Source organism: Etheostoma spectabile, chromosome 13 (genome assembly GCF_008692095.1).
Source record: "Etheostoma spectabile isolate EspeVRDwgs_2016 chromosome 13, UIUC_Espe_1.0, whole genome shotgun sequence".
NCBI lineage: Eukaryota > Metazoa > Chordata > Actinopteri > Perciformes > Percidae > Etheostoma > Etheostoma spectabile.
In genome coordinates, this window is record NC_045745.1 from 5,581,618 (window position 1) to 5,600,018 (window position 18,401).

The 18,401-nt window shown below is 42.3% G+C and overlaps 1 protein-coding gene across 3 annotated transcripts in view; it reads left to right on the forward strand.

Moving 5' to 3' along the window:
* spns2 (SPNS lysolipid transporter 2, sphingosine-1-phosphate) overlaps nt 1–18,401 on the forward strand; it is a 67,835-nt gene that overhangs the window by 21,798 nt on the left and 27,636 nt on the right. The window lies entirely within an intron of this gene.

Sequence of the window (18,401 nt, forward strand, 5' to 3'; positions counted from 1 at the left end):
TCATTGTCATTAGTCATTATCCGCTAAAGAAATGTGCCTCTCCATATCTTGTTTTAAGATATTGATACTCATGTCAAGAAAAGAAATGATCACACTTTCTTTGACAAGAAAATAAGAAGCATTGGTCTTGAGACTGGATGGCGTGGTATGATGACTGCGTTTCGCAGCGCGGTGAGTGTAAACACGGTGTTTTCATGCTAAAGGACAACTCATGGAAAATACCTTGTGGTGAGCTCCGTCTCCGCAGCACCAGTTATTTCTGTTATTTGGCAACACCAGCCCCTCCAAAAGCAGCTTACACAACAGCAATTGACGTGAGGTATGTGCATGTGTGTCATTATTGCCTGAGGTGAGGTCCCAGCTCTTTGTGTGAGAGGATAAGGTGTCCATAGCTGTCAGATTAGGGGTAAAGGCAGGCTGTATGGGCCTGGAGCTCTTTAGCCTGTCCGTCAGAATGGCGAGATGGTTTTCACTGGAGCTCAGCAGACCTGTCAGAGCACCGGGGCAGCCTGAGATCACGCTCCCACTGGAGATGGCAGGCCTCCGTGCTAATGGCCCCCAGGTAGCGGCTAAGTGAGTGACACTCCCACGCAGCTGTGAACAGGACCAGTCCCGAGGGTACAAGGGGAACCAAAGGTTAATGGAAGGGAGGAAGAGCAGAGGGGGTGCACCTGGATGGTATTACCTTTGGTTTGTTGGGACTTTTGAGCACTTTTGTTAACCAGACGGAGAAATCTGAGAGAAGGCTTGCTCTCCTGCTAACGCGCTAAGGTTATTGTATTCAAGCGCTTTGAGGCGAATCACAAAAAACAGTCTTAATGGGTTGAATCATCCCTTACAATGGAAGCTGACATAGTAATTATCTGCCGCTGGTTTAGCGTGGAAGCAGAGTTATTGGGGTCAGTCGGGCTGGATGTACAGTGGGGCGGAGGCTTGATAAGGAGCTGACGCTCAAAACAGCTTGTCAGTCTGTACCCTGTTCTGTGTGTGGCTGCCCACCGTGTCTGTAACAAGACACCAGCACACACACACACACACACACACACACACACACACACACACACACACACACCAACTGACATTGCCCCAGTCTTAACATGGTGTATGTGCGCTGTAAGAAATGAGGCCACAGGTGCAGTGTAAGACAGGCTTGAGCTCTGTTAACATATCAGACTTACACTTAATGAGCTTTGAGCCTAAACTACAAGAAGTCAGCATTGTACTGAGTAAACTGTTGGTTTATCCCAGCTAAAGCTGTTATTTACTGGGTCTGAGGGATGACCACTTGTATGGGATTATGTTCAGTGTTTACCGTTGAATAAAGACCTCTCTGATTTCCTCTTTGACAGTGGGAAGTTGGGCTATCATTGCTTGATCAGCTGTTTGGCCCCTCACAGCTGCTCCTATTTTGTCTCTTGCCCTGTTGGTATCCCCCTGTATACCTCCTCTCTCTCTCTCTCTCTCTCTCTCTCTTTCTCTATCTCTCACTCTATGTCTCTCATTCTCTATCTCTCACTATCTCTCTCTATCTCTCTCTCTTTCTTTATCTCTCAATATATGTCTCTCTTTCTCTATCTCTCACCATCTCTCTCTATCTCTCTGTCTTTCTCTATCTCTCTCTTTATTGCGCTCTCTCTTTATCTCTCTCTATCTCTCTCTATCAGCAGTTTGCCAGCTGTTGTTGTCTTGTTGTCACTCCCACTGGCACCTTATAGAAGTTAGACGAGACGGAGGGATGAAGGGAAATGGAGGAAGAAGAAAGAGCCACCTGTGACTTCATCTTTCTGGTCATGCATGGCATCGAGGTTTATTCTTCTCCACTATTGATTCCCAAAGCCAAATAATTGCATTGTGATGGTGTTCAGCCGCCCCTCTCCTGCTGAGACGAGAATAGAACGATGACCTGATGGTGCATCGTGTATGCGTTGCAGCGTGTGTGTATGAGTGTCTCCATCTCAGGCTGGTTTTATAGGCCATGTCTCGGAGGAGGGCAGCTGTTAGGTGATGATTGGCACCCTGCTCCTCGTCTCCTTCCCTCTCCCTTCCTGTCAACAAACCAACAGCACTGGTCATGAGTGACTGCCAATCCAATCAGGATTTTAAGGCCAATTAAACAAGCGTTCTGTCAACCCCTCTTCATGTATAAGTCCTATCAGATCTCTAATCGCCTCTTATTTTTAAGCACCATAGAAACTGCACAAACACTGGAGAGGCGGGGGGTTATTTTGGTGGGGTTAAAGATTTTAAAATAGGCCGGATATTTAGTGATCTAGCATTTCTGGCATTAAGATCTCCGGTGATATTTTCTCCTGCTTCTCAGAAAACGAGGCTGAACACAGATCGATTGTTTGAAGCCACGGGAGGCTGCTCGAGTCGTTCTGCTTCGAGTGACATCAACAGATCAATTAGGAAAACACACACACACACACACACACACACATACACATACACAAACACATTCCACACCCTCAAACACATGCTGTAGTCATACAAACCCTAGCAAGTCAAGGTCAAAGATAAGGCTGCTTCCTGCTCATTTGGTCTATTTTCATTCATCAATAAAGAGTGTGTGTGTGTGTGCATGCGTGCATGCGTGTGTGTCAATCCTAGTGTACACATCCCATTAGTCCCAATAACAAGGGTAACATACAAGAACACAAACACAGACAAGCAGGGTCCTCTGTCATTTCAGCCGGAGCTTGTCATTAAGCTGGCTGCTCCTGTAGTTACTGCAGGAAAAAGGCAGGAAAGAAAAACTCCTCACCCTGGGCTCGAGCGCTCTGCTGCATCTCAGCTCGCTGCCATGTCACCAGCCACAGGAAAGGATCCCTGGGAAAAATCAACTACATGTTTTTATTAATGCTGCAGCTTGGATCGCAGTCTGGAACTTAGAGTAACTGACTGCAATTCTCACTACTGTTTTCATTTTAGTACAGAAGCAAATGCCTTTCTTTAGTCTTATTATAACCATATGTGTTTGCTTATAATATACACTGGTTATGTGCAAAAATGATGTTCCAATGCAGTCTTGCCAGCTCGCTTGAAATTTGTAGGAGCGTGTAATGCTCCCCAGCTGCAACTCTCCCACTCAGCAGGTAGAGAGTTGTGCTGCCGCTGCAGCGGCGGCAACAGGCTATCACGCTCTCAGAGTGGCTGAATGATTGAATAAAAGAAAAGGGTTTAAGTTGGCATTAGGTTGTGCTTGACGGCAGCTTCTGCAGGAATAAGCTGCTGAGTTTGACAGAAACAGGCGAGAGAGTGCCACACGGGTATTTCCCAGGCTGCATGTGGCATTTATCAAACAGCATTGGTAATCCAACACCGGTGAAGTCTGAGCGGAGGAGATTCTGAGAGGGAATTAGCGGTGATCTGAAATGTGAGGAATGCAGAAATGTTTGGGGTACCAAAAAAAGAAATCCAGAAGGCAGAGATGTGATGTATTAGAATGTCTGAGTGAAGACACATTGGTCAGCTCCGGTGTCATACTCAAACCAAAGGTATGTGTCACACCCTCCACAGGCAGTCCCATTAATCATTAGAGGAAGAAGAAACAAAGCTGCCACTCCCACTGCTACTGCACACCTGATAGAAAACACAACACGCTGTTGCTACAGTGCACTGGTCACCACGGATCGGTTGGTGATGACATAATGGCATGGCATGTCTTTTCTTTGCAGACTATCCCAGTCAGTAGCACATTCAAGTTAATAAAATATAGGTATGTATGTAATGTATGTAACATTGTGTCCTTTGGAGCAATGGATATTGATGATTGGATCTGAATATTATAGTGAGAGTAAATTGCTCTGCTCTATATGGATACACATATATGGAGCCTATTATGAGACCCAGAACTCAGCTTTGGATGTAATGCTTTGTTAAATAGAATACACCAGAGACAGTGCAAACCTCCAGGCCGCTTTCTCTTGAACAAATACATGCTGTGCACAGCAGTAAACCTACCATGCCATTTTAACATGCTAGAATTGCACATTTGCTTTATACTCGAGTATTTAAACAAGCATAATACCATGCTAAATAAATATAATACTCAACAATCTTGTAGAGAGATAGAGAGAAGGAGAGAGGGAGTGAGCTGCTATACCAAAGATTTAAGAACAATATTTAAATTGTACTCTAATAATAAGCTTTAACGCAGGGAGTTTATTAAACTGATACACAGTCTCTTCCTCCCTGGAAACAATGAGGATTCTTCTACCTGGAAAGTCATGGAGCGTTGTTTCACATGAGCCAGAGAAAGAATTCAGGTACTTTTCCATGTGTGCAAACATGCACATGAATCAGTTTGAATGAAGACATGGAGGGATAGGGTAAGTGATAGTGGGATAGTCTCTTTCCATTAGAAGTGATCAGCATTTGTTTTTATTTATTTTTTATTTATCAAGGGCTTGTTCTTACATTTGACGGCACGTATTGGCTGGAGAGTAGGAACACATACCACCTGCTCCCAGGACTGGCTAGTGCTGCCGGTTCCTAGAATTAAATCTGGGATCTGGGAAAGACGGTTTTAGATTCTTTGCACCTTACATTTGGAATGTATTGCAGTGTACTTTGAAGCTTAATACTCTTGTTTCAATGGTTCAGTTCAGAAATCCTGATTGATTTTAGCTGGGTTTTTAATGCTATTATACTACTCATGTCTCTCTTGAAAATGAGATCTCGATCTCAATGGGACTTACCTGTTTAAATAAAGGGGTATATAAAAGTTTCACCCTGTAAAGAAAAAGCTCCAACGGAACAGTTTTCCACAGATTTAGTGGAGGGTGTTGTCAAAGATGTGTCAGCCAGCAGCTCATGCCAAATACACTGAAGTGGCAGTCCAATATCATGGACAGATTCATTCATTCTGTGTCTTTTGATCAGTTTTAAAAAATTGCATCCATGCTTTCCTGCTATCTGCTGCAGAGTGGGATGCTAATGTGTTAGTCGGCATGGTTTTCTGTTCCTTCACTGAGAAGAGTGACATATGGCCGGAGTGCCTGCCATTCTGTGTGTGATGAGGTGCTTGACAGTGGGGCGGAGGGTTGGGTTACCTGTATTTCCCCAACATTGCCAGTGCCTTTTACACAACGTTTGAACTGGTAACCACAAGTTTGGTTCTCACATTATATTTAAATGACACATGTATTGTATCGTTATATCACAAGCAGAAATTCTCACATATTTTTGGACTGAATGGTTCTGCCCAACAGTGCGTTTGACTCATTTGTTGTTAAGTCCATAGCAGTGCATTCACACAAAGCATTACACAATTGATTATATAATCAATTGTCAATCTGTGTGATAAAAGAGTTGATTTCAGCCTAGGCTTGAGACCTTGAGTTAGGAAGCTGTTTTCACCGACTAACAGATATTACTCTTCCATAGGAACGCCTCCAGTTGCAGCAAGTAGATAACCTTGTAATGACAAAAAGGGCCGAGGCACAAAAGGCACCGAAGAAGTTGTATTTATGGAAGTGGCGTGTTTGCGATGTTCTGAACGCTGACACCAAGACACGCAGCTCGTCCGCAGCTAACAGGTCAAAGTGGCAGCGAATGACAACGCCTAGCCTGCAGACACGTACAGACCTGCACACAGGATGTGCTTCTCCTGTTCCTCTAATTCGGTCTCTGGCAGCTGAAGGACATTTTAAATCCTCAAACTGCTGTCCCTTGGTTCAACTGTCTATCCTGACTGTCAGGTGTCACAGCTGCAGGGTTGTCAGAGCCTTCAGCCACAGTGGGAAATACCTCAAATAAATAAATAAAAGATGACAGGAAAGCAGACCAAATTGGTGAGATCTGGCTTTAAGGCGGTAGAGCGGTGTAATGGTGCAATTTATTACTAGGCATTATTGGTTTGCATCCCATGTAGGTAACAAATACTGTTGCATGTTAATAATTTTTCTCTATTTTTTCAATAACCCAGGGAATCAAATGTGTCCCTGAAATCCTCCATTTTGCAATCTGCCACTGCAGCATTGCTCTGTGCCACATGCTGTGAAACAAAATATGAAATAAAAAATTGATTTTAATTTCAAGCGGGATCACTTGAATCTGTGACAAATCCTATTTACTGCAAAAGTCTAATCTCAGAGGTAGGAGCTTACTGTAAAGGGAGCAGCAGTATGTTTTCTTAAGGGATTAAGATGCTTTTTATTACTTTCTTTTCCACTTTTCAATCACTGTCAGTCACCTTCATGAGAAATGTGAGCTACTCCATATACAAGAGTCTCAGTGCCTTTCTGGTTAAAAAAAAAGGATCAAATGGGCTGCTGAGCATTTGGTATCCTCCGGCCGACAGCAGAGCCTCACAGGTGCTCTCTTCAGGGGAAACTAGGGTTTCATAGGGAAATGTATCCGTACAGGCTTAGTGAATATCAATCACACACACACACTCACACACACACATACACATACACATACACACACTCAACATACATGCGCCTGCATCTCCTCCTGATGCTCTATTCACAGTGGCATTGAATCATAGGGGGTGAGTCATCCAGGAGGTATTGTTCTGCTGGCCAATCAAAGACAGAGCTGGACGTCCGGTGTTAATAGTCTCCCGCTGTGTGTGTGTATGTGTGTGGGGGGGGGGGGTATTTATATTTAGTGTCATTACTCGTTTCTGAGAGGCTACACTGTACCATATTTAGAGTATTCGTGGGTCTTGTCACTTTAAGCACTGAATGCTTGCGAGTTCTTCTACTTTAAAATATCTCGTGAAAAGAATATGAAAAATGTCCACATCAGACCTAAGCAGAAAAAAAGCATAACTCGGCCGACCATGTTAGATTAATTTCATGCTTCGGCAATAAAAGGCTTTGGTACTAATTGACCATAAGACATATTTCATAATGTGTTAAAAAATAATATATAATGTATATATATGTGTGTATATATAAAATATGGTTCTGCTCATGACAAAAGCTCATTAACTAGGATAGTGATGGTAATAAAGGATGATAAATGATTAAGTTAGGACTTTGACATTTACAGTCCCATACTGTCTCTCAGTGTTCAGAGGTAACCAGTGGACATATTCAGTATGATTCACCTGAGTGTGACACCACAGTAATGGCACACCTGAGTCTCGGGAGTACCTGTTATCGTGTCTGCTGTTAGACTTCTCGCACAGCCATTGTCCTCTCATGGAATGTGCTAACACTATGGTAATTGATGTTAATTCCTCACTGCGCCACTGTGGGAAATATGCACAGCATCTTTTTTGGAATTTAAAGAACATCACACCAGAACCCGTTTGGCACGCCTACCTGAAGCACATACTGTATATGACCAGAATTACAATTCATTGTATTCTATTATTTATTTGTAGACTGCTGGGTGTATTCTGTCAGAAGTACACAGAGAGTTCCAGAGACTTTGAGTTTTTCGCTTTAACCTCTGGCTACAAAGAGAATGAAATGGTTAAAAAGGAATAGTGATGAATTTATCTTCTCTTCAGAGGCTTTAAAATACAATACAGTTTCCATAGTCACCTATTGGCTTTGTGCTGCATTGTAATGAGTATACACTACATCATAATTTAGTCATGAATGTCCTTGCCATTAATCAACCGCACAACATGTTTTCATTACTTCTGTGGATATGACAATTACTCCCAGCCTAATAGGAAGGAGTCATGAGATAAACAATGCTTTTAGAAGAAAGGAATCTGTTTGTTTAGTTAATAGCGTGGAGTATTTTACATCATGAGTCTAACGATAAAGGCGTGATGTCAGCCACAGCTGATACTGGAGGGCTTGGTGAAGGTGTTTTCCAGTCTACGGTTGAGTCACTTTCCTCAGAAATAGATAACTGAGAGATATGATAATTACACACCAACAGTGAAAACTGTAATTATCAGAATTAAAAGTAATTCATTCAGGAATACATCCTGCCTTATATGAAAGGCATGTTTTTATCTGCAACACTGTAGAATCACATTATCAGTGTCAGTATCTCCTCCAATCTGTCATTTGTTACATTATCAGATAGAAACGCAGGTGTTTCACATAATTGGGAGCTCAATAATAAAAGCAACTTCTGCCTGTATGACACTGAAACTGCAGCTTGAGCCAGTCACTGCAGGGAAAAGGTAGTCAAAATTGACCATTGTTCTATAGAAGAGGTTGTGAAAATCTTTCCCCCTCCCTTTGGCCTGCAGTGAAAACATCCACAGACTAGGTCTGCTCCAGACATCACCTCCCCACTGTTTGGGCACAAACTTTATTTATGATAGATTGCCGTCTTTGGCAATTAGCCAGGCCTTATCTCTGATGGCACTTTGGAGATCACACAAACATGTGGTGCTCCACTGCATCAACAAGAATAAACACGGGGACAATGGTGTTCAGTGTAGGAATGTGACCTGTGGGGACGGGCAACATTTTATGAATGTTTCATATTCAAGTGCTGTTTACTGTATGTCAATCAAACCTTTCCATTCGTTGCAGTTCTGGCCGACTACCTGGTCAACAGAGCCATTCAAGGTGCTTCAGACTGCACAATTAGACATATCCCTAGCTGCAGATTGAGTCATGAATAATTTAACTTTTCCTGTCAGGTTTTGCCGTTCTCACTGCCTGGGCTGAGAGTTTTGGGTGTGACTTATTGTTAGGCATGGTTTGTTTGTCCTCCCTACAATGTCCTGAAATAGACTGAACACATTCATTGGGTCCATTCTCTCTAATGAAGCCAAACACACGGTGCCTGTTCAGACTTTTAAAAATAAATCCCATGAATAACGGGATGTAGGCTCAAGTTTTTAAGCCTTTCACATACTGGATCCCTCAAACTGAGCTGCACTCGGAGGAGGAAATCATCGTTTCCAAGCATGACAGATTTCTTCATTTGGGCCTTTGTAGGTTTACAGGCTTCACAAAAGACTGACAGGAGAACAGTAGGGGGGGGGTTACAGGCGGTCTTTATATTGACAGGGCATTTCCTGGGAGCAGATGAGCCTCCCAAAAATAATGTGATACCAGTGTGCATTTGGGCTCACTCACAGCTTGTGTTATATTTAATGCAGATTAGTCGTATGCCATTCTGTATATGCACAATCTGGTAATATGTATCACTGGATTAAAATGGCGCCATGGAAGATTCCTTTTGATATGTGTCAAATGAAATCAACCAGGTGTCTCCTTTGTGAATCCACATTATACTGTATGTTGCCTTGTAATCTTTGCAACATGTTTTATCGACAGTCTGCATGACTTTTGTCATTCTAAACAAAGTCTAATTCAAAATATTTTATTCCGTTGCCGATCTATAAATCACTTCAAAGATTAGATTAGATTAGATTAGATTAGATTCAACTTTATTGTCATTACACATGTACAGGTACAAGCAACAAATGCAGTTTGGGTCTAACCAGAAGTGCAATAGCAGTAGTGCAGGATATACATGGTTCCGTAAGTGCAAGACATGGATATGTAATGAATAAATATAGAAAAGTACTATTATACAGAGTTTTACGATGGGTTTGTCCTATAATAAAAATTAGATAACAGGTATTGTGAGCAAGATTTACAGCTAGGATTTGGTGGATATTACTATAATTGCAAATTTTTTACAGATTGTTGCAAAAAGCATAATATACTAATGAAATAAGGTAAAGTTTGGGCAAAACTATCCGAATTAAAGTGCGGTGGAAAGAATTGCTATTACAGTTAAGTACGGTAGTGCGGATGTAAATGTTAAACAATTGGTACTGTAATAAATAACAGTCAGCAGTGCAAATGAAATGTAAGTAGTGCAAAAAGGTAAGTAGTGCAAAAGATGCAGATGTAAACAGTCGTTACTATAGTAACAGTCAGCAGTGCAGATGAAACATTATAATATTCAGATAACAAAATGGAGGCAGGTGTGGGAGGAGAGGAGTCTGTCAGTATATGAGGGGAGTGGGTCATGAGGATTAGAGTTCAATATGATGATTTGCTTCCTGCTTCTTACATGCAGACGCTTTGCTGCTTGCTCCTCTTCGGCTTGCATATTTTTGCTGAATCGTGCTTTTCCTCTGAGAAACTATGAGCAGCGGCTCTTGGACACTTCAAAAACACTGGACTATACATTTTTTGTAGACATAGTAGGCTATTGCCATATTTAAAATTCTGCGTGAGCGTGGCCTACCAATAGCTCAAGCCTGTCCTACAGTGATTGTAGCTAAAGCTAATTAGCAGCAAGATGCCTCCTTTCTCCGTAGAAGACTACTACAAACTCCTTCAGAAGATTGCACTTCTGGAAACCAAGGTTCACCTTCTAGAAGTGACTGGGAAGTTAACGGATCTTGTGGAAATGACCCCACTTTACCATGGACCCATAACAATGGACAGAAGTATCTAACACACGGCTAATTAGCACCAACAAACTACAAAGAAACAGGGGTGGAACTGGTAATAAATCAACAAGTGGCGGTCCTCCCTGGAACTTGTCTGGTGCGAAGCCTAAGAGTAAATCATTTTCCTGGGAAATGGGAGGACGACTAACGGCCGGGCACAGCGCCTGGATTTGTGATATGACCGCTGCCTCTTATCATCTGGGCAGAGCGCCTCTTCAACCCCTGTACTAGTAGGACACACGCCGTGGACAGCTGCAAAAGGGAAAATAAGCAACAAAATGCCCCCCCAACAACCTGGTGTGCAACTGGATAACAGATTTGCCCTCTGCTGCAAGACGCTGGACAGTCATCTGATGACCGGGACTGCGTCTCATCACCACACAGCAGGGTAGACTGAGAGCAATTCAAAAGTAAAAAGCTAACAACTGGGCCTCAACCCTGATGTGGGTGACCTGCTGTAAAAGATTTAAAAAACAGTAAAAACACCAAAATACTATGTTTTCCCAAGACATGGTTCTGACTTGACCCAAAAAATCCCGATATCGTGGCAGCACACCCAACTGTGAAGAACATTATTCTGCATATAGGGTCAAATGATGTTGTAAAGCAACAGTCTGAATTGCTGAAACTGGACTTTAGGGAACTGCTTGACACAGTCACCCCCTAAGCGCAAATGTGTTTATCAGTGGTCCTATACCGTCAGTCAGAGAGGAGATGAGAGATTCAGCCGACTGTTGGGACTAAACAAATGGCTTTCAACTGAATGTACCGTCCACTCTCTGAAGTTCATTGACAATTTAAACATTTTCTGGGAGCGCAGACATCTTTTTAAAGCAGATAGACTTTCCCTTAACAAGCCAGGAGTAAAGCTGTTCACCTCTAATCTGCTTTACTTTCTGCGCTACACATCTGCTCCCTCTGCCAAGGTCACAAAACAAAAGGAAGACACAACAAAGTGCGGCAGTGATCCAGCACAGCCCCCGCCTGTGCAAAGATTTGACCATGGGAGACCAGAGAGCAGAGACACGAAACCTCCACTCCCCTCTTCACCCGTCCAGCACCCCTCAAACCTTCCCAACCCCGAACCTTCTGAGGATTCATCGCTGTCTCTACTGATGTCTCCACACACCCTTTCCCTTATTTCCCCCATCAATTATGCACCCCTTCCTACCCCCATGGCTCAAAGTAAACGCCAAGCACCACTACCAGGATGTCAGAAAACTCCTTCCCCCCAGACTGATAAGGACGCTTGTGTGCAAATCTGGCAAGCACTATCTGATATGTGCCGGGCCTTGGCTCAGGACTAGTGATACTAATGACTCTTTTCAAGACAAGCCCGGCCCGTGGATTCAATTCTTCCTCAATTTCTGTTGTGATAGGTAATGGAAAAGATGGTGAATAAGCACTTAACTGCAAACTTAGCAAATTTAGCATCCATTCCTCGTCAGCTACGCCTGTCCCAAAAATGAAAACACACTAACACTAGCCTTACTAAACGTCAGGTCTTTGGCAGGAAAATCATTTTTAATCAATGATTTTATTACTAAGCACAATCAGATTTTATGTTTTTAACTGAAACCTGGTTAGACCATAATAACACGCTGCTGTTCTCATCGAGTCGCTCCCCCTAACTTCAGTTTTATGAGTGAGAATAGAGTGAATAAGAAAGGGGTGGAGTCGCCATTTTGTTTAATGACTCATTCCACTGTACGCAATATGTTTATGGAAATTTTGTTTCTTTTGATATGTTGCTCTTCAATTAAGATCTTCCCCTCAAGCATGTTTCTAATATCTACAGGCCACCTAAATATTGTGCAACCTTCATTGATGACTTCACTGAACTGCTGTCTATTATCTGCATTAACTTTGATTGTGTAATCTTGCGGGTGATTTTAACATTCATGTTGACAGCCCCCAGGACAGGGGGACAAAAGGCTGTGTTGTTTTTTGAGAAATGACTGCCTCAGCATGTGACGGAGCCCACCCACAATAAGGGGCACACTCTGGACTTGATTGTCTCCAAGTCTGAACATTTCCAAGGTTGGTGGTGACTGACGTTGCTCTCTCAGATCATTCCTGTGTTTTCTTTACGGCACATCTCTGTGCCAAAAGTGTCCAAACAAGATAATCAGAAAACGTATATCACTGAAACACCAGTGACACATTTATACACTTTCTCCTCCACACCAGCCCTCTCTGGGCTATCATCAGTGAGCTTGTAGATATTCAACTGTAAAATCACAAATGTTATTGATGCATTGCTCCCACTAGGTCAAAGTTTATCTGGTAAGAAAAGATCTCCATGGAGAAATGTCCTACTGGTGAGAACGAAAAAAGAGAGTGTAGGAAAGCTGAACGAAGGTGGCGAAAAACAAATCTCCTGGTCCATTATAACCCTATAAGAGAGACCGCATTTATAATTTGGAACTGAGGAATGCAAGAAGGTCCTTTTTCTCTGATATTATCTCTAGAAACAATAATAATTCCCGTGCTTTGTTTGCTACTGTTGATAGGTTAACAAACCCTCCAGTACCAGTAGCATCTGAACTTTTATCTACCAAGGCCTGCAATGACTTTGCCTCCTTCTTCAAGACAAATTCAAAAGATTAGCACAACAGTCAGTGCCTCCAATCAAGTCCAGGATATGTGTTGTCACAGTGTCCAAGCAAAATAGTTCCAATATGACAGAATTTCACACGATCAACCATACAAACCTGGAGGACATTATTCAACATCTGAAAACCTCGACCTTTTTGCCTTGATGTTCCAACGGACTTTTCAAAAATGTTTCCAATTGTTTGACTTCTGATCTTCTACAGATTGGGAACACATCTCTTCTTTCAGGTATCTTTCCACAGGCCCTGAAAACGGCAGTAATCAAGCCACCTTAAAAAAGAACAACCTAGACAAGTCACTAATGAGCAACTATAGGCCAATATCAAACCTTCCGTTTTTAAGTAAAACATTGAAAAAGTAGTCTTTCAACAACCAACCATTTCTGTCACTAAGCAACAGTTTTGATACCTTTCAGTCGGGTTTCCGACCACACACAGCACTGAAACGGCTCTGTCAAAGTCTTTAATGACATCCACCTTACCACGATAATGGCAAAATTTCAATCTTAGTATTACTTGATCTCAGTGCTGCATTTGACACGGTCGACCACGATATACTACTAACCGATTGGAAACTGCGTTGCCTTTCTGGCTCAGTACTAACTGGTTTGAATCCTACCTAAAGAATAGGGATTACTTTGTGCTATAGTAATGCATCTGAGCGTACAATATGACTGCGAGTTCCGCAAGGCTCCATTCTGGGGCCTCTTCTGTTTAACATCTACATGCTTCCACTGGCTCAGATTTGGAGAAAACACAAATAAGTTACCATAGTTATGCGGACGACACACAAATTTACATAACCTTATCGCAAGGGGACTATAGTCCAATACAAAAACTGACTAAGTGCATCGAACAAATTACGGCTGGATGTGCCAGAACTTTCTGAAATTAAATGAAGGAAAAACTGAGGTGGTTGTTTTGGGAGCAGAGAGGAACGATTAAAGTCTGCGCTCAGCTTCAAACAACAATGTTAAAACAACAGACAAAGCCAGAAACTTGGTGTAGTCTGGACTCAACCTAACTTTAACAGCCACTAAGACAATTACAAAGTCAGCCTACTATAACCTTAAGAATATATCAAGGGTTAAAGGACTTATGTGTCAACGGATTTGAAAAACTTGTCCTATGCCTTTATCTTCAGTAGACTTGACTACTGTAACGGGGTCTTTACAGGTCTCCCTAAAAAATCACAGACAGCTGCAGCTGTTCAGAACGCTGCTGCTCGAGTCCTCACTAAGACCAAGAGACTGGATCACATCACTCCAGTTCTGAAGTCTTTACACTGGCTTCCTGTGTCTCAAAGAATTATTTCAAAGTACTCTTGCTAGTTTATAATCACTAACGGTTTAGGTTCCAATATATTGCTGACTGCTACTACACTATGACCCCCAGACCTCTCAGGTCATCTGGGACAGGTCTGCTTTCTGTCCCCAGAGTCAGAACTAAACAGGGTGAAGCAGCTTTCGTTTCTATGCTCCTCCTTATTCTTGTGTTTTAGTTTCTCTTTGTTTTAACTGTCTATCATGTGTTTTACCCGGTTTTTAATGCTTGTGATTTTTAACTGTTTTTACTTGTGTTTTATCTGTTTAACTGATTTTGTGTAAAGCACTTTGAATTGCCTTGTTGCTGAAATGTGCTATACAAATAAAGCTGCCTTGCCTTGCCTTGCCTTCAATAAAGAGACAGCTCTGGGGAAAAAACTGTTCTTTAGTCTGCTGGTCCTGGTCCGGAGGACCCTGAAACGCCTGCCGGAGGGCAGGAGAGAAAACAGTCTGTGGGCTGGGTGAGAGGAGTCCTTCAGGATGCTGCGAGCTCGATGCAGACAGCGTTTCCTCTGGATGTGCTCGATGGCGGGCAGTGGAGTCCCGGTGATGCGCTGGGCGGTTTTCACCACCCGCTGCAGTGCCTTGCGCTCTGCAACAGAACAGCTCCCATACCACACTGTTGCACAGTTTGTCAGGATGCTTTCTATTGCACAGCGATAGAAGTTCACCAGGATAGTTGAGGAAAGCTGATTCTTCCTCAGTGTCCTCAGACAACTAGACTGACTCTCTACATTCAAATCATAGAGCACAGCAGGCTGGTTGGTGCTGACTCTGATGAGAAAGAATTTGACAAAAGAGAAAATGCAGTAATGCAACCTGATTCTGTGAAAGGGTGTACATGCTTTTTTTATTTAAAGTTTAAAATAAAACTGACAACATTCCTCTATCCCTCTAAGCTTCTATTTGTGAAATCATTTCATCATCTTATTATTCTGGCATTTCAAAGCAGCTCCTTGACCTAATGTGTATCTGACACACATTCCCAGTTGGGTCGCTTAGTCCGCTATGCATATGCATGATTCAAAATGTAAAAAGGTATTATAGAAATTTGTTCTATGTTTTCCCAGTTCTGCAACAAGAAGTTAAAGGAAAGGATGAGGGGATATCTCCTTCTCTTCAGTTTCTTCTTTGCTTACATTGAAGCTTAATTTACATAATTTGATGTTAAAGCAATATAAACACGAGGCTCCCTTCCCTGGGAGGTTAATGGGTCCCATAACATGCTCATTTTCCCATTCATACTTGTATTTTGGGTTTCTACTAGAACATTTTTACATGATTTTGTGTTCAAAAATCATAATCTTTCTCATACCTGTATTTACACTTTGTCTGAAACGTCATTTTAAGCCCCCCCTCCTAAAAGAGGTTTTCTGGTTGGACGCATCTGCCCTCTCTGAGTCATTGCACTGCCAATGCATCTGACCAATGACTGTAGCGGCCCTTATATAGTGGAGCTGTGACATCACAAGCGTGCAGAAGTCCTGACGGCTTGTTAATGAACACGTGATACTTTCACAGTATTTGTAGAGCATCTCGACCTGCTTTTTTATCATAACAAAGACATGGAAATCCCACTTTTTACAGTACAGTAACACTAAATAAGTGCGTGCACGCAGTAAAGACCTGAGTTAATTCCCATGTGCTGACACTGCTGAGAGGTGAAAATGAGCCTTAAGAAAAAGTGGAGCTTATCAACAAGATCAGAAAATTACATGAAATAAGACACACTGACAGAGATGGAGATGTGTGGTCCTGCTAATGACTTGAAATAGGCCAGTTAATGATGTAATTTTGACAAGCTGTTAAACAGTGAGACTAATGCTCTCCGGGCCCGTGGCTTTTAAAAGCCACATGGAACCAGCTGGTGGGGTGCGATTGTGGACCTCTCCCTCATCTTATCTCCCGTTTGCACTGCAGCACACCCTGATCTGTGTGTGTGTGTGTGTGTGTGTGTGTGTGTGTGTGTGTGTGTGTGTGTGTGTGTGTGTTCTAGCAGTGCTGTGGCTGCAGAGTGAGCTGGTAGAGCTCTTTAGAGAGCCGGACCTGCACTGAACAGTCATCAGCGTCCTTTAACATGACACAACCTGCAGCACTTAGCCACATAAATGCCAACAATGGAGGCTGAAGAAAGACAGAGGAGGAAGAGGGAGCGCAGCAACAAGAGGGACAGAACGGGGGGGGTGGGGGGGGGGTACTGAGACTGAGAGGTAGAGAGGGAAAACATACTGGTGGGAGAAAGACTCATTCACCTGTAAAAACCCAATTTATTCATTCATTAATAATTATTCAGATTAGATTTAAATTAGATTTTAGATTACATTTCACTTTTTGAAATGGGATTTCTTTCTCCAAATGACACAGTGAGGTCACGCTGAAGGATACGAGCAGGCTGTTTTATGTATAAAACATTACTTCATGTATTATGAATGATAGTATTTGGATAATATATCTATTAATATTTCATTGTAATATTAATTTACTTCTTAAGACATAATAATTTGTCAGAGAGGTGGATCTGGGCGCCCGGATAGCTCAGTTGTAGTGGGCGCCCATATATAGAGGACTCCGACCTGCGACCCTTTGCTGCGTGTCATCCCCCCCCCACCTCTTTCCCCTTTCATGTCTTCAGCTGTCCTGTCAAATGAAGGCCTAAAATTCCCCAAAAATAACCTTAAAAAAGGAGATCTGAGTCTTTCCTAAAGCAAAGCAACCTACCCCAAACCATAACTGTGCAAGGTTTGTCACAATTTTTAGAAGATAATAACTATTTTTTGCATGTCATGTTGACACAATGTTTTAGACTTCATTGAATTACAAATTGTGTGAATTGATGGGACCATAATTGCACTATATTTCCTCAAACAATGACTACAGAAGGTCTACTGTTTGCTGTATGATATTAAAGGATGCCCTGTGATTTGCTGTTTGCTGTATTTTTATGTCCATGTTGCTGCTGCTTTTGTAGGTTTCTTCCCCTTTTTGCTTCAATGTGATGCCTTTTTCTCTTTTTTCTGATATAAACGATAGCAATACTATTTATTTACAGCATCAATATGAAAACCGCCCTGCATGTAGCACTAACAGCAAAATTGTGTTAAAAAGGAAAATAAATCATGGATAATGGTAGCACAGTGGTTACGCCTTCACCGATCAATGACCGGCTCGACTACCTCCAACACAGTAATGTAACCTGATTGATTTATTTTTTGGATAACTCTTTTCACAAAATATGGTTGCAAAAGGACTTTTTTATCATACCTTAATATCTCATGTTCAAAACTACAGTTATGCAATAATCAGATTATTGCCCCTTTGGCCTCGGCAGCTGTGGGACTGTGTTGCCTGTGTCTTATATAACACCCCCCCCCTTCTCTTCATCTCCTCTCCTCCCTTCCTCTTACTGTATGTTTATATGATATGTGTCAAAACACTCCCTTCTCCTCCCCCCCCCCCACCGCTGTCAAGAGAAACATCTCTGCTCTTTTCCTTCTGCAAAGACGCAAAACACGGTTTGAGAGCATTAAAAATTCAGGTCTGTTTGGGTCTGTCTTCCTCATAAATACTGACTAAAAGCCAGACTAACAAGGCCTGTAGTCCTCCAGTCAGCAGCGGGGCAATTAGGGGAGGACACTTTAAAGCACAGTGTTCCTTTCACTGGGACATAAGTCTGGTTGTAAGAAATTAAGATGGAGGGATTATTTATGGCCACAGAGTCACCGCGGCCCTCTTTTCAGATTTGTTTCATTCAAACAAACTGACAACACATGATCTCTCTCTTTTAAGAGCTTCTGTATTTGGCCACGGTCCAAATTGCATCCTTCCGAATGTAAGACGCTACATTTATACAACTCCTTCCCTTTCTTTTCCCAAATTGAATCCTGTACAACCCGCATCACCTTTGTCAGTGACGTTTCCAGTGCTGTATCATCTGTATTTAATAATCTTCCGCCAGGTTTCTTGTATTGTGTGTAGAATAAGTATAATGGAATCCTAATTGGTTGGAGATGAATGGAGGTGTCCTCTGGCAGTCCTTCACTGTGTCTCTGGCTGACTGGTATCACACGGTCAATCTGGACAGGTCTTGGCTTAACAAGTGGACCTGAAAATACTCTC